This window comes from Pinus tabuliformis, chromosome 9 (genome assembly GCF_031772625.1).
Source record: "Pinus tabuliformis cultivar Carrire ecotype Pingquan chromosome 9, CPIR1, whole genome shotgun sequence".
NCBI lineage: Eukaryota > Viridiplantae > Streptophyta > Pinopsida > Pinales > Pinaceae > Pinus > Pinus tabuliformis.
The window spans coordinates 2,001,933,438-2,001,946,591 of NC_142307.1; positions in this window are offsets into that span (position 1 = coordinate 2,001,933,438).

A 13,154-nucleotide genomic window follows, 5' to 3' on the forward strand; every position below is an offset into this window, starting at 1 on the left:
CGTCGATCCCTCGAAGGTTGAAGCTATCATCAAATTTCCTCCTCCTTCGAGTTTGCGCCAACTCCAAAGTTTGCAAGGGAAAGCGAACTTTTTGCGCCGATTCATTCCAAACTACGCCGAGGTCACTAAAGGTTTTACACGGTTGTTGAAACAGAACGCTCAATTCTTTTGGGACGAGATTGCCCAACAATCTTTTGATGCACTTAAACACGCGTTGACCCATGCACCATTGTTGCATCCTCCCAACTACAACCAGGACTACTTCTTATACCTCGCAGCTTCGCATTCCACCATTGGCATGGTGTTAGTTCAAGAAGATGAATTCGGAGCGGAACATGTGATATATTATCTTAGTAGGACATTAAACCCCACTGAGCTAAAATATTCGCATGTGGAGAAATTGGCCCTGGCAGCCGTTCAAGCTGTCCAGCGTTTTCGTCACTACATTCTTCTCCGTAAAACTACAGTTATTTCGGATTGCAACGCTATGATTTATATTTTGACAAAACAACTGCTAGGGGGCAAGTAATCTAAATGGATCGTTATCCTGCAAGAGTTCGACTTGGAGTTTGAGAAGTCCAAGTCTAAGAAATCCTTAGTTTTTGCGGAATTGATGTGTGATTTCCCGCGTGCTGACACAGAAACTGTGGCAGAGGAGTCGATTGCGGATGAATCTTTGTTTCTTATCAGTACTTTAGATCCGTGGTACGGGGATATAATCATCTATCTCCAAACCCAAACCTTTCGGCCTGAAGCTTCAAAGTCGGAACGTCGAAAAATTCGGTTTCAATCCCAACAATACAAGATTATTGGAGATACACTTTATCGCCGGGGGGCAGATTTAATTTTTCGACGTTGTTTAACTCACCAAGAGGCTGAGAGGGTTTTGAATGATTGTCACTCTGGAGCATGTGGCGGTCATATGTCTGGGTATGCCACAGCTTAGAAGGTGTTGCGCGCTGGCTATTTCTGGCCGTCTATGTTTAAAGATTGTATCATTGCAGTCCGGAAGTGCCACAACTGTCAAGTGTTTGATCGAAAGATGCGCGCACCTCCTGCTCCCCTCCATCCCATAATTTCCATTGGTCCATTCGCCAAATGGGGTATCGACTTTATTACTTGTAACCCTCACTCGGCCGGGGGGCATGCGTATATCATCCTCGCGGTTGATTATTTTACTAAATGGGCTGAGGCGATGCCTACATTCGACGCAAGCGGCAAAACAGCTGCAGTTTTCGTATTCAATCATATTATAACTAGGGTTGGTGTCCCACAAGCAATCATCACTGACAATGGGAGCCATTTTCGAAACATCATGATGACTGAGCTTACAAGCCAGCTTGGTTTGCGCCACGATAGCTCTACTCCTTATTATCCGCAAGCCAACGGTTTGGTTGAGTCTATCAACAAAGTTCTCGTTATCATGATCCGACGAACCATTGGTATTCATCGGTCGAATTGGCATAACATGTTATTTTCAGCACTATGGGCATACCGAACCTCAGTGAAAACTTCAACAGGGTTCACTCCTTTCCAGCTAGTTTATGGCTTGGAAGCTGTGTTACCCATTGAATGCAAAATCCCATCACTTCAAATGGCTGTCAAATTACTTCCAGCTACTTCCGAAGAGGAGAAGTGTTTATTATACTTAGCTAAATTAGATGAGACTCGACGTGACGCTGCATTGGCAATCGAGACTCACGCGAACCGAATGAAAGCTCAGTATGATAGAAATGTGACCCCTCGAAGTTTTCCGGAGGGAGACCTAGTGCTATTATATGATCAAGCTAACGATAAGCTAGGTGCTGGAAAATTCGTTCCTATGTGGCATGGACCCTACATTGTAAAGCGAAAGCTAGCAAAAGGGGCTTATGAGCTGGTAGATTTTGATGGGGACTCTTTGGGTAAACCCAGAAATGGACTTTACCTAAAGAGGTATTATGCTTAAATGCTAGGCTGGAGAATGTTAGTTAGGTTAGGTTTTCTTTCTAGCTAGTATGTTTGTTAGTTTGGTTAGTGTGCTTAGCTTAGAGAGTGTGTTTTTCGTCGTTATTCTGGCTTATCTTGGTTTTACTCTTGATATTGCAGATGTCGACACTTCTCCAAACATACATCGGATTTGCTGATGGTGCTTGTCGTAGTACACGGAATATCTCTTCCACAACTTGGGTTATCTATTTTGCAGAATACAGTGCAGTGGTTGAATTATTATCTGAATCTATTTCATTTGGAATTCGACGTTTGATAGTGAGGTTAGATTCTGAACTTGTTGTATTACAGCTTAATAGAGTATATGCCATTAGAAATCCTGTGTTATTAAGGTTGTTTTTGAGAGTGCGTCTCTTGGAACGTGAATTTGATTACATTGAATATCAGCATATTCCAAGGTCTTTAAATACATTAGCAGATGCAATTGCTTCTCAAATGTTGGACAAACATTTACGATAATCATGCAAGTAAATTTAAAAACATTTCATCACATATGTTAAACAAGATAACCGGTAATAATGATATATATATAGATAGGAGTGTGTCAAAAAATATACATCGTCTTCGATCATAGGTTGAAAAACACCTTATGATCGGCAAAAATGATAAGTACAAAAAGCCAAAAATGTCATATGTGTCTATAAAAGTGACTAGCCAATCACTGGTGGTGCTCCCTATACGACACCACTGCACGGGCTACCTTACACAAAAACCTCCTAAACGGTCCAGGGACTGCGACTACATAGTGCTGAAGTCTGATAGGAATATCATCTATAGTAGTCTCAGGTATATCCACCGTCAGACGCTCTAGATCCTGCTCCAACTCAGCTAGTGACTCTGCAGCCGCGTCCTGTGGAGCCGGTACCGGTGCAACTGGATGTCTCCTCTCAAAAGGCCGGAGGTTGGCTGGGCGCTGTGGACCAACATCTGCATTTTGAAAATTTTTACTATCAGTTTTGAGACGATATATATAAAAAACAAAAAAATATATAATTTGAAAACTTGTGAAAAATAAAGTACCTCTGTCGTCCCATTGTTCTCCCTGTGGAAGAACCATGTCCGGATCACCTCGAAAATCTACTCCGGCATACGGAAAGTCCTGGATCGAAAAAACCTGGTCCTCTAACCAGTGAAAATAACCATCAGGGAATCGAACAACTGCCGCGCCCTCGTCAGGATGCCGGGCCATCACCGTAACCCATCATATCAGCTTTGGCTCCCGAGGACCCAAGATATCAACAGTGAGTTGCTGAGGGATCAGCATCAGAACTCTCTCTAAGGCAAAGCTTACAACTAGAGGCCCATATCCAAAGGTCTTTAGTTGTCCGTTCTTTGCCCTAGTCAGTTGGCCCTTCATATTGGCCGACACAGCATCACACAAGTTGAAAATGGTGCCTTGGAAACAGTCAATCACCATCCGAATTTGGGACCCGGTGGCAATATGTAAAGCGGCTGCACCGCAAATTCTGGTAACCGTGAAAGCTATAACCTTGAGTTCACGCAGAGAGATGTGTTTAATTTCTACGCCTTTCACATGGTGTTGATTGGGTATGCACCAATCTGCCCGGAGACTAGCAAGGGATTGGCCACCCGGCCTAGTCCCGGCTAGATTGAGTTGCTCGCCCCTATTTGGCAAGCCAGTGAGAAAGTATATGTCAGAGGGCTCTATCTCGAGCTGGTGCCCTCCGATGTAAAATCATTGATCATGAATGTTCCATCTCTCAACCAGCCACTCCAAGAATCTCACCTGAGCCCTCATGCCAGGTATGGCCCAGTATTTATATAGTCCGCATGCTTTTAGGGCATCAATGGAAGGTTGATGATTAATTGCGGCTAAATCAACGTCCTCGTGCTCTCTTTCTCTCCAATCCAACATGGTGAGTGCCCTACACACCAAGAAACAAAGATTAGAATTAGTTTGGGAAAATTCAAATGGTTATTTTTGGGGTTTTGGGTTTTAAATTCCGCCCTTCGCGGGGGACGCACCCCGCGTTTAGGACACAGAGCGTCGGGACGCAGCTGGCCTGAAGGTGGGCTGCGTACCCTGACCTTTTTCCTGTGTAGGAAAAGGTCGGGGGACGCAGGTCACCCTTAGGGCACCTGCGTACCCCGCAGAGCGATTTTTGAAACCTAAAACCCCCCAAAAAACCAAAACTAAAACCTAAAACAAAATTTTAATCGGATGAAATTGAAGAGGAGGATGTTGTGAAATACCTGGAAGAGACGGCGTTCGATTCTGGCGGTCGGATTCTTCGCAATGACCACGGGAAGTTTCTTGCCAAAAGCTCTTTTTTCAACCTCAACAGTAAAATGGTAAAAATGACATGGTAAAAAGTCTTTTTATAGGTTTTTTGGATGAATGAATGCTAGGTTTGTTCATTTTTCACCATGGAAGGATATTTTTCAATGTATTTTTGCCTATCTTAAACAGGTATGAGTAATGTGTCGTTTTTGTGCAGGACAAAGGGATTTAGAGGGAAAATTGTCATTTTTCACGAACCAAAATATCAGAGTCATCTTTTAAGCCCTTTTCTGACTCCTAAAATATGAAAAGATTGCCGAGTGTTTCTTTTACACTCGTTAAAACGGAATTAAAAGATGGTCCCCTTATAGCCCTTTTCTAACCGTAAAAACAGGAAAAGGTTGCCGGGTTTTTGTCGTTTCAAACTCGATACGGAAATAAAACGACGTGTCCTTGATCGCTTTTTACTTTTCAGGTCAGTGGCACTAATTATGAAAGTACTCCTTGGTCGCAAGATCAAGCGGTTCCCCCAGGTATTATTTTATACTTTTTCGGGCTTGCGGGACACAAATCTACGAAAAAGTTCAATTTGGAGTCTTCTTAAGTTTTTCAGACTCTCTAAAATTGAAAAACGCCGAGTTTCTCCTATACTGGGCTCGTTAAAATTTCACAGTAAAGGACCTGTTCAATTACAAACAGGAATGAACCACTCCTTCCTAGGGTTCGAATCAAAACTAGGTTGGACTCATCCGAAGGATGAGCTTATAATCAAGCATATGTTATCCTCCTCAAGCTTGTTAAAAATAAAGAGGTACTTGCCAGAAATGGTGGGGGAAAAGAGAGAAGAATGAGCCTATGAGCCTTTTTGTTATTACTTTTGTCACGACACTTTTCATTCACCTGGGTTGGAAATCCTTTACCTCACAGTTGATCAAACCACTTTGAAAGTCTTCAGCCGGGTTCCGGGGATTAACTTTGAGTCATTCGTCACCAAGCCATCTGTTGTGTCGTTATGTGTTCAAGAGGTTTGCAAACAAAACTTTCATCTGCAAAATACTTGTCATCCATTTTGACCATCCCTGAGTCAGTCCTTACAGCAACATTTCTTCAACTTGAACAATGATTTCGTCTTGTGGGCTTGCCTGCAACGGGTCACTTTCTATCGACATCAACACATTATCTAGAGAGATGACTTAGAAATCGTCAGTACCTTGAAGTCTGCATGCATCAATGGCAGGTTTCTCGCCTTTGACGTCAGTTTACATCATTGACTCTCGATCGAAGGATTCCGTGAAATGTTCGACATCAATTCATTCATTCACATCTCATGGATTGTACTGGGTACTTTGAGAACCATTGACATTTCTGGTGGTCTCTCTCACACTTGTTAACAGTTTACATCATCGACTGGTAATCAAGTGGTTTCTACCATGTTCGACATCAACTCATTCATTCGCATGGCTAGAATCGTACCAATTCGGGAAGCAGAAATGAAGACCCTGGATCTAGTTTACACCATCCAGGTTGCGAGGAGTTTTGTATTCATTATCTAAGTAGACTAATCATAAACAGATGGCTGCGCCCATACTGTGTCTACAAAAGTCTATGATTATGATGTACTGCCAGATCATTCCTGTATCAGAGTAGTTAGTCTGTTAGTTAAAGTTTTGATCTGAGTATGGGAATGCCTACCTCAGTGATGATATAATCTTATACATGTATTTTGTGTTGAAAATTGCAGGTTCTGACCAGGCTCTCCACGAGATAATCCTTGAAATGATAAAGCGCTTCACCCTTCCTAGATAATACAAAAACCCTAATCTATTACAGGCTTCGCACTTTAGGGGGCAATCTGTTACACTAAAAAATGTCACCATGACTATTTACAGTTAGTATGGCTCTATCAACAGTCATGCTATCCTCCTGGGCAAGTCTTATGCCTCTGCTCTCCATGTCATCCAAAAAGAGAGAAAGTCTTTATAAATGTATTTATCTCTGGGTACGCAGGTTCTCTCAACCTTACCTGCGGGTACGCACCCAATGTTCACAAAAGCTGCGTACTTGTACGCTCTGTATGTAAAGGGGCAGGTGCGTCCCCCTGTAAAGGTCAAAATGCGCAAGTTTCATCTTTAAAAAGTTACTTGTGGTCATTTCTAGAGCATTCTAGAAGGTTGTTCGACGTGTATTGAGCGCCTCCAGATGGTTCATGTACCCATATCAAAGAGGAACTTATCCCATCAATAAGGGAGCTATCCCATCCAAAGAGGGGATTATCCCATTGATGGTGGACCTGATTAACTTCCTCTTGAGCACTATAAATACAGGCATTGGGCCAGAAGGAGGGGAGGTTGGAAGCTAAAGATTTCATAGGGTAGATGCTGCTGGAATTAGGACTCCCATTTAGAAGCTTGTGAGGAGAGATTGCCATCTTTGCTTGTTCTATTTGGGAGTGGGTGAGCTTTGTCAAAGTAAAGGAGAACTCTTGATGGACCCTGGGAGGGACTTGCACAACACCAAGGCTCAGGTTGTAATTGTTCCTTTTGTTTCCTATTAATGCAAATGAGTCCATTATTCTCAATAACTTGTTATTTATGAGTTGTTTCATGTACTCCTTGGTCTATGTGTTAAATATGATTTATTCTATGAGATTATCAAGTGCTATTTAATCGTTTGATTGTTAGTGGATGCAGGTTTCAAAGTGAAGGAGGAGCTCATCCGGATCAGCGAAGCTGGACTGCTACAACAGCGCTGGACTACAGGTAGGATCTAAACACTTGATTTCTTATATAGTAAATGCATGTTTAGAGAAGGATTGCTCTTGTTTGTCTTGTTTGTCACTAGAGAGTCTTAGGCTCCTAGGGAGGTTGGTTGTGTCCGCACTATTAACTCTTTCCGCCTGACAGGTGTTTGGGGTAAATATGATTCTATAATGTTAAGCATCCCACACATTAAGATTGTGTATTTACTTTTGAAGAATGCCCTTAGGAGGGAAAAACACTAGTTTTAAAGTCTTATCTAGCATTAGAAGTCCATTGGGCATAGTGAGGGTGGTTGAGTTGTTAGGGGAAAAAATTGACTCTGGAGTGTCATAGGATTTGGCTCTTGTGGAAAATTTAACTTGCTCATTGCACATAAGAGTAGGCACATGGCCTCTAGAAAGAAAATGTTCTCCCCTTTACCCCCAAGTGGAGTTGGAGGAGCTTGTTCAACCATTTGTTGTTGTGATTTGATAGGGAATGGATGAATGGATGAATCAATATAATTAATTGTTGAGTGGTTATTAGTTGCACAAGAAAATAATGAATTTAATCCATATATGGAAACTCATGAGTTAAATTATCCCCTTAATATTGCAATGGAATTTGAGAAACACCCCTAATTAGGTTGGTTTTATTGGATCTCCTGAGTGGGTTTAGGATTATTTTCTTTCTGTTCTTTTTATTTTTCCCACCAAGTTGTTGAGGATTCTTAGGTATCGTAAACTACACTATATGAACCTTAGTGCTTTTCTAAAAAGATGATTGTTGTTGAGAACTAGGAATACTTTCTAGGGTTTGGTATGTGACATTTAATTTCCCCAATTGAGCATCTAATTATCCCATGGGATCAAAAGGAATAGAACCAATCACACAATCAAAAGAAATGGAATTGATCACACCATCAAAATGTGGTCCAAGCTTAGGGCATGGTGGATCAAATGAAAGTCAAGGAGAATTAGGGATGACATCATATAGAGTATCTGATTGGGAATATATTACATCAAGGTGTTGAGCACATAGAATTGTCTATTTCTTAATAGTTTCCCACTACAAGGAAAATACCTTCTAACAGAGGTTATTACAGAGGTTTTTAGTGTTATAAAATTGAAAAAAAATAAAAAAAAACATCTATTAAAACATCTTTTTGTATTAGCATATGTTTTAGTGGAGATTATAATGGAAATTCATCACAACTAAAAAAATCTAGGTGATCGGAGGTTTTAACAGTGCCCTTCATGGAAAAATAGCACTACTGCGCTAAATATATAAAAGCACCAGGGTTGCATACATAACTAAAAGCACTGAGGCATTGGATGCAAAGAAAATCAATGCCTAAAATGTATACTAACCCGATGGGTATATATTAAAAAAATCTTTTGGGGCATTCTTTTCAGGAATGACACCGGGGCAGGCAAATAAATATTACAGTCCTGATGCTTTTATTTAAACTCACAGCTCTGATGCGTATTATTTGCATAAAAGTAGCGATGTGATACTGATGTAAAAGAACTAGTGTTTTTAATTTGAATGATGCATTGGGGCTAGAAATAATATTTTGTAGCACGAGGGTGTTAATTCTATGAAAGCATTGGTGCTTTAAGAATTACAATGCACCGAGGCATTATTTGCAAACAATACTAGTGCTTGAAGAATTAAATGCCTAGGTGTTGTCATTTTCATAAAAGGCACTGTCCATGCAAAAAAAAGTGTCGCAATGGTGAATTTAGATAACATAATGCATAAGTGTGTGTTTATGTTATGGACACACCAGCTTTTTGTATGAGATTTTCTCTTTTTTAGAAACATTGATCTGTGACAGTCAATTATTGTGATTTTTTAAATCCATTATTCATCAAAAAATAGACATATATATTATAATATTATTCATATAAATTAATTTTTTATTAGTGCATTTGTATATGATGTTTGGATTAATTTGTTATATTATCATATTTCACATTAGACTCTTCATTATAATATTTAATCATCCATATATTTAATCAATGGTGTAACATTTCACAGTGACATTGGATAATGCAATAGAATACATTAAAATGTGTTTTATTATATATCAAGAAGAGGTTCTTTGTCATACAAAATGGGATTATTATTGGTAACGCCTTATCTTTCAATTGGGACACTATGTCTATTACATTAAACAAAATGTTTGATTTTCACAGACAATTACTTCAAAAAATACAACAACTTGCATTGGTATCCAAATAGACCATCATTCTTCGTTGGAACTGTTGTCAGTGTTCAAGCTACTTCCATGACTTGGGTTATTTGGATGGATTTTTTTTTATTGCATCAATTATTTTTTTATTCTTGATCATTTTCCATATGAAAACATAAAAATAAAGTGTAATGAGTGAAACTACATTGGTGAAAATAATGAAAATTGAAATAAATAATATACATCAATTTAAATTGAATAGAAATGTACCATAGAAAGAAGTGACTCATGATTTGTACACATGGTTTTAAAACCAAGTCTGATGCCTTTTTGCAACAACTCTTCTATCGGCGTAGTTTCATACTTTGGTTCTTGCAAGTTTTATGCCCCATTATATATCATATATTTAATATAAAGGATTTTTTTGTTCTATTAAATATACACTCAGAGAAATAAAACAATATAGATAGTTACAAATTCCACTATTAATTTTTTATATGTCAACATATACTCACAACCCATATTTAACCCAATGTCAATCAATTCTTCTAATGGATCTTCTTTGTATGTTAGCACCTATTTGAAGATATTCAAGGATTTTTTTTGTAAAACAACTTAAAATATATAAAAATGAAATATTGGATTGTTATAAGGAAATATTAACAATTACTCACAAACTTTTATATCAACCTTTTTCTTCCTTGTCATCTTGTTTTATGTGTTGAATGAGTTCCATTTTGTTTTCTTTTTTGCAATAAAATACTTGAAAATTAATATTTAATAATACATTATTTATTTATATGTACAAATTCAATCATGATTACATACATTTCAAGCATGTTGTTGTTGAGATGGCTCCTCTTGTGATGCAAATATATCCATTTCTTTGACCATCTCCTTGTCCATTTTTTTGGAGATTCCTACTAGCATGTTTCGCATATCATCACATTGATCTTTTTGGATTTTCATAATCTTCCTGAAAAAAATAATAAACTATTTTCATATTGATATATGAAAACTAAATATAACAAAATCGATATTAATTAATGGATGGTTTGTATATATATATATATATATATATATATATATATATATCTGGAAAATAATTTTAATTAGGAATATTACCTTTTGAATGGTTCTTTTTTGTTGTTGCATGTTTTTTCTATTTCAAGTCTAATAGGTCTCACTGACCATTGCTCTGGAAACACTTCTTGTAGTTTAAATATAATTTGGTTCTTGACATCATTGGAACGTATGCCTATACGTTTAGACCACTATATCCCTCATAGATTTGCAAAAAGATTATCCCGTTTCATTAACCTCCAACACCACTCCAGATGACATAAGGGCCAATTCATCATCATTTACACGTTCTATAGTTTTTCTTTTCTTAGAACGACATTGATCTTTTCCTTTGTTGTTGCTACCTATAGAACATTAAACATATATTAATTAATATATTGTTTGAAACATGTTATCTAATATTCTTAAATATATTATTAATAAAAAATAAAAATAAAAAACTTATATTGAACAATACTTTTTCATTCACGTGATTCATCCTTCTGCATTTTTTTCTATCAATATCTTAAGCTCTTATGCACTTGGATTATAAATAATCTTATCGACCTTCTTCATTTTTTGGCTTTACATGACACACACCAACCAATACATATTAGTTAAACTTACATATAGTTCAAACATATTATTTTTGTAAAGAATTTACAAAGAACTTTCCTTCCCTGCTTCTTTGGATGTGTTATCATTGTGTCGATTAGTATTTTTGTTACTTGACAACTTCTGAGACATTTTTTTTATCAATATACAACCTATACCATTCAATACAAAACCCATTAAATATTGTTTATACATAAAACAAATAATTTTCAGGCAAAAAGTATACTGGTAACTGGTGTGGTTATTTGAATAAATGCCCAGATGCATTTAATATACTAAACAAATCGAGCATTTAATTACTCAACATTGACAACAAAAATTATTTTTTTGAAATAATTTTAAATTATGACGGTGCTATTTGTAACGATAAAAAAATTACCATCACCTAATGGTATTATTTGGCAGAGGCACGTTGGGGCATTATATTACATTGGGTGCACTGATAAACAGACTGGATAAGGTCGACAAGGTTTGGATCTAATTCAATAAGTGATCCCCCTACTTTGCATGTAAAACACCCTATATATAGTAAGTACACAAACTCATTAAATCTAACATTCCTTAAATGAAAAACTCTAATTGTGTAGTGGTAGAGGGAGTTAAACAGTAAGGTGAATTTTTGTAGTCACATACGCAAGAAGAAGTAATGTTTTAAGCTAAGTATTTCTTCTTCTTATTCTTTTCTGAATTTTAATTAAATCTAAATAGGAATAGAGATTGTAAAAAAAATTACTAGTAAAATGAGTAGTAAATTTTTTATTATGCAGTGCTTTTAATTTTTTTTTTCTAAATTTTGAATAAATTTAACAAAAATTGTAAAAAAAATTAATAGTTTTTTTATACAAGGTTTTGAGTGAATCATAATACCTTTCAAATTCTGATCTTTTTGTGGTTCCAAAATATTATGTTGCTTTACAGTGCTCCCATTATGTCTTTGTTCAAAATGATCTATCTTTTAACTAAACCCTAACACAAATTGTAAAAAAAAATATTAGTAAAAGAAAAAATAAATTAAAAATTTTTACTGTGCAAGGTTTTGATTGAATCACCATACCTTTTAGCTTCTAATATTTTGAATAGTTCTACTGCTCCAAAGTGTTTTGCTGCTACATAATGCTCTTGGTATTTTTCTCTTGAAAATCACTCCCTTGAAATTTCGGGAAAAATAATGAAATAATGAATGACTTCTTACTATTTAAAAGACTTTATGAAATTAGATTTCAAAAAATCAAATTTTACTCATTTTTTAATTTTAAAACATAAAGAAAAAAATCGATTTTTTTTTTCACGTAATCCCAACATCGATGTGTTCGATAGTAAAGAGAATCAGTGCATTTACAAGTAAACTCCACCAAAATTATCGAGGCGACAAATTTTTTAAATGCACCAACATGATAGTTTTTAATTTTTTCAAAATCCTAAAACTGTGCAGTTAATATTTTAATGCAAAGATGTGATTTCTATTTGAATGCATCAATGCTATAATTGTTATAAGAGCACCGACATGGTAGAATTTGTTTCTATTTTCGAAATCCCGGAAACAAGTTTAGATTGGTGTTGTTTTTTTAAATGAATCGGTGTTATTTTTTACACGAGCACCAATATGATAGATTTTTTTTTGTTTTGTTTGAAATTCCAAAAAATGGTGTGTTTATTATTTGAATGCCCTAATGTGGTTATTATTTAAATTCATAAGTGCAATTCATCATAACAAGAGTACCAGTAGGGTTTAAAAGCTATATGAAATTTTATTTTCACATAAAATGACATATTCTCTTCAAATTGTCATTTAGGATACATCCACATGAGTTACAGTAGTTCATAGTATACATTTTCCTCTTAGAGTCACCTTATTCTTAAAAAATGGTTTGAAAACTATATTGAAATTCAAATTTTGGTTATATGGTTCTCGAAATTACTTTTAGATATGTACACATAATTGTATTTATGATTTTTCTCAGACGCAGGGAGAAAATACCATTATATCAAATGGACAATTCTTCAAATTGCAGCTCATTCTATATTTTTGATGAAAGTCCTTCATGGAATTCTCCCTTTCCATCTCTAGTAAGTTCAAATTTTATTTATATTTCGATTATCTAATTGATTTTTTTTTTTCCACGTCAATTTGAATAAAAACATATGGAATATTTGCATGATCCTAATTCAAAATCAAGTTTAGATGAAAAAAATATTCCTCCATTTCAAAAACATTGGAAGCTCTTATTAGGAGCATCATATCACAATACTTTGGTAGACGAAAATGGATAACCACTTCACCATGGCAATTGGAACATGGCGTCTTCTAACT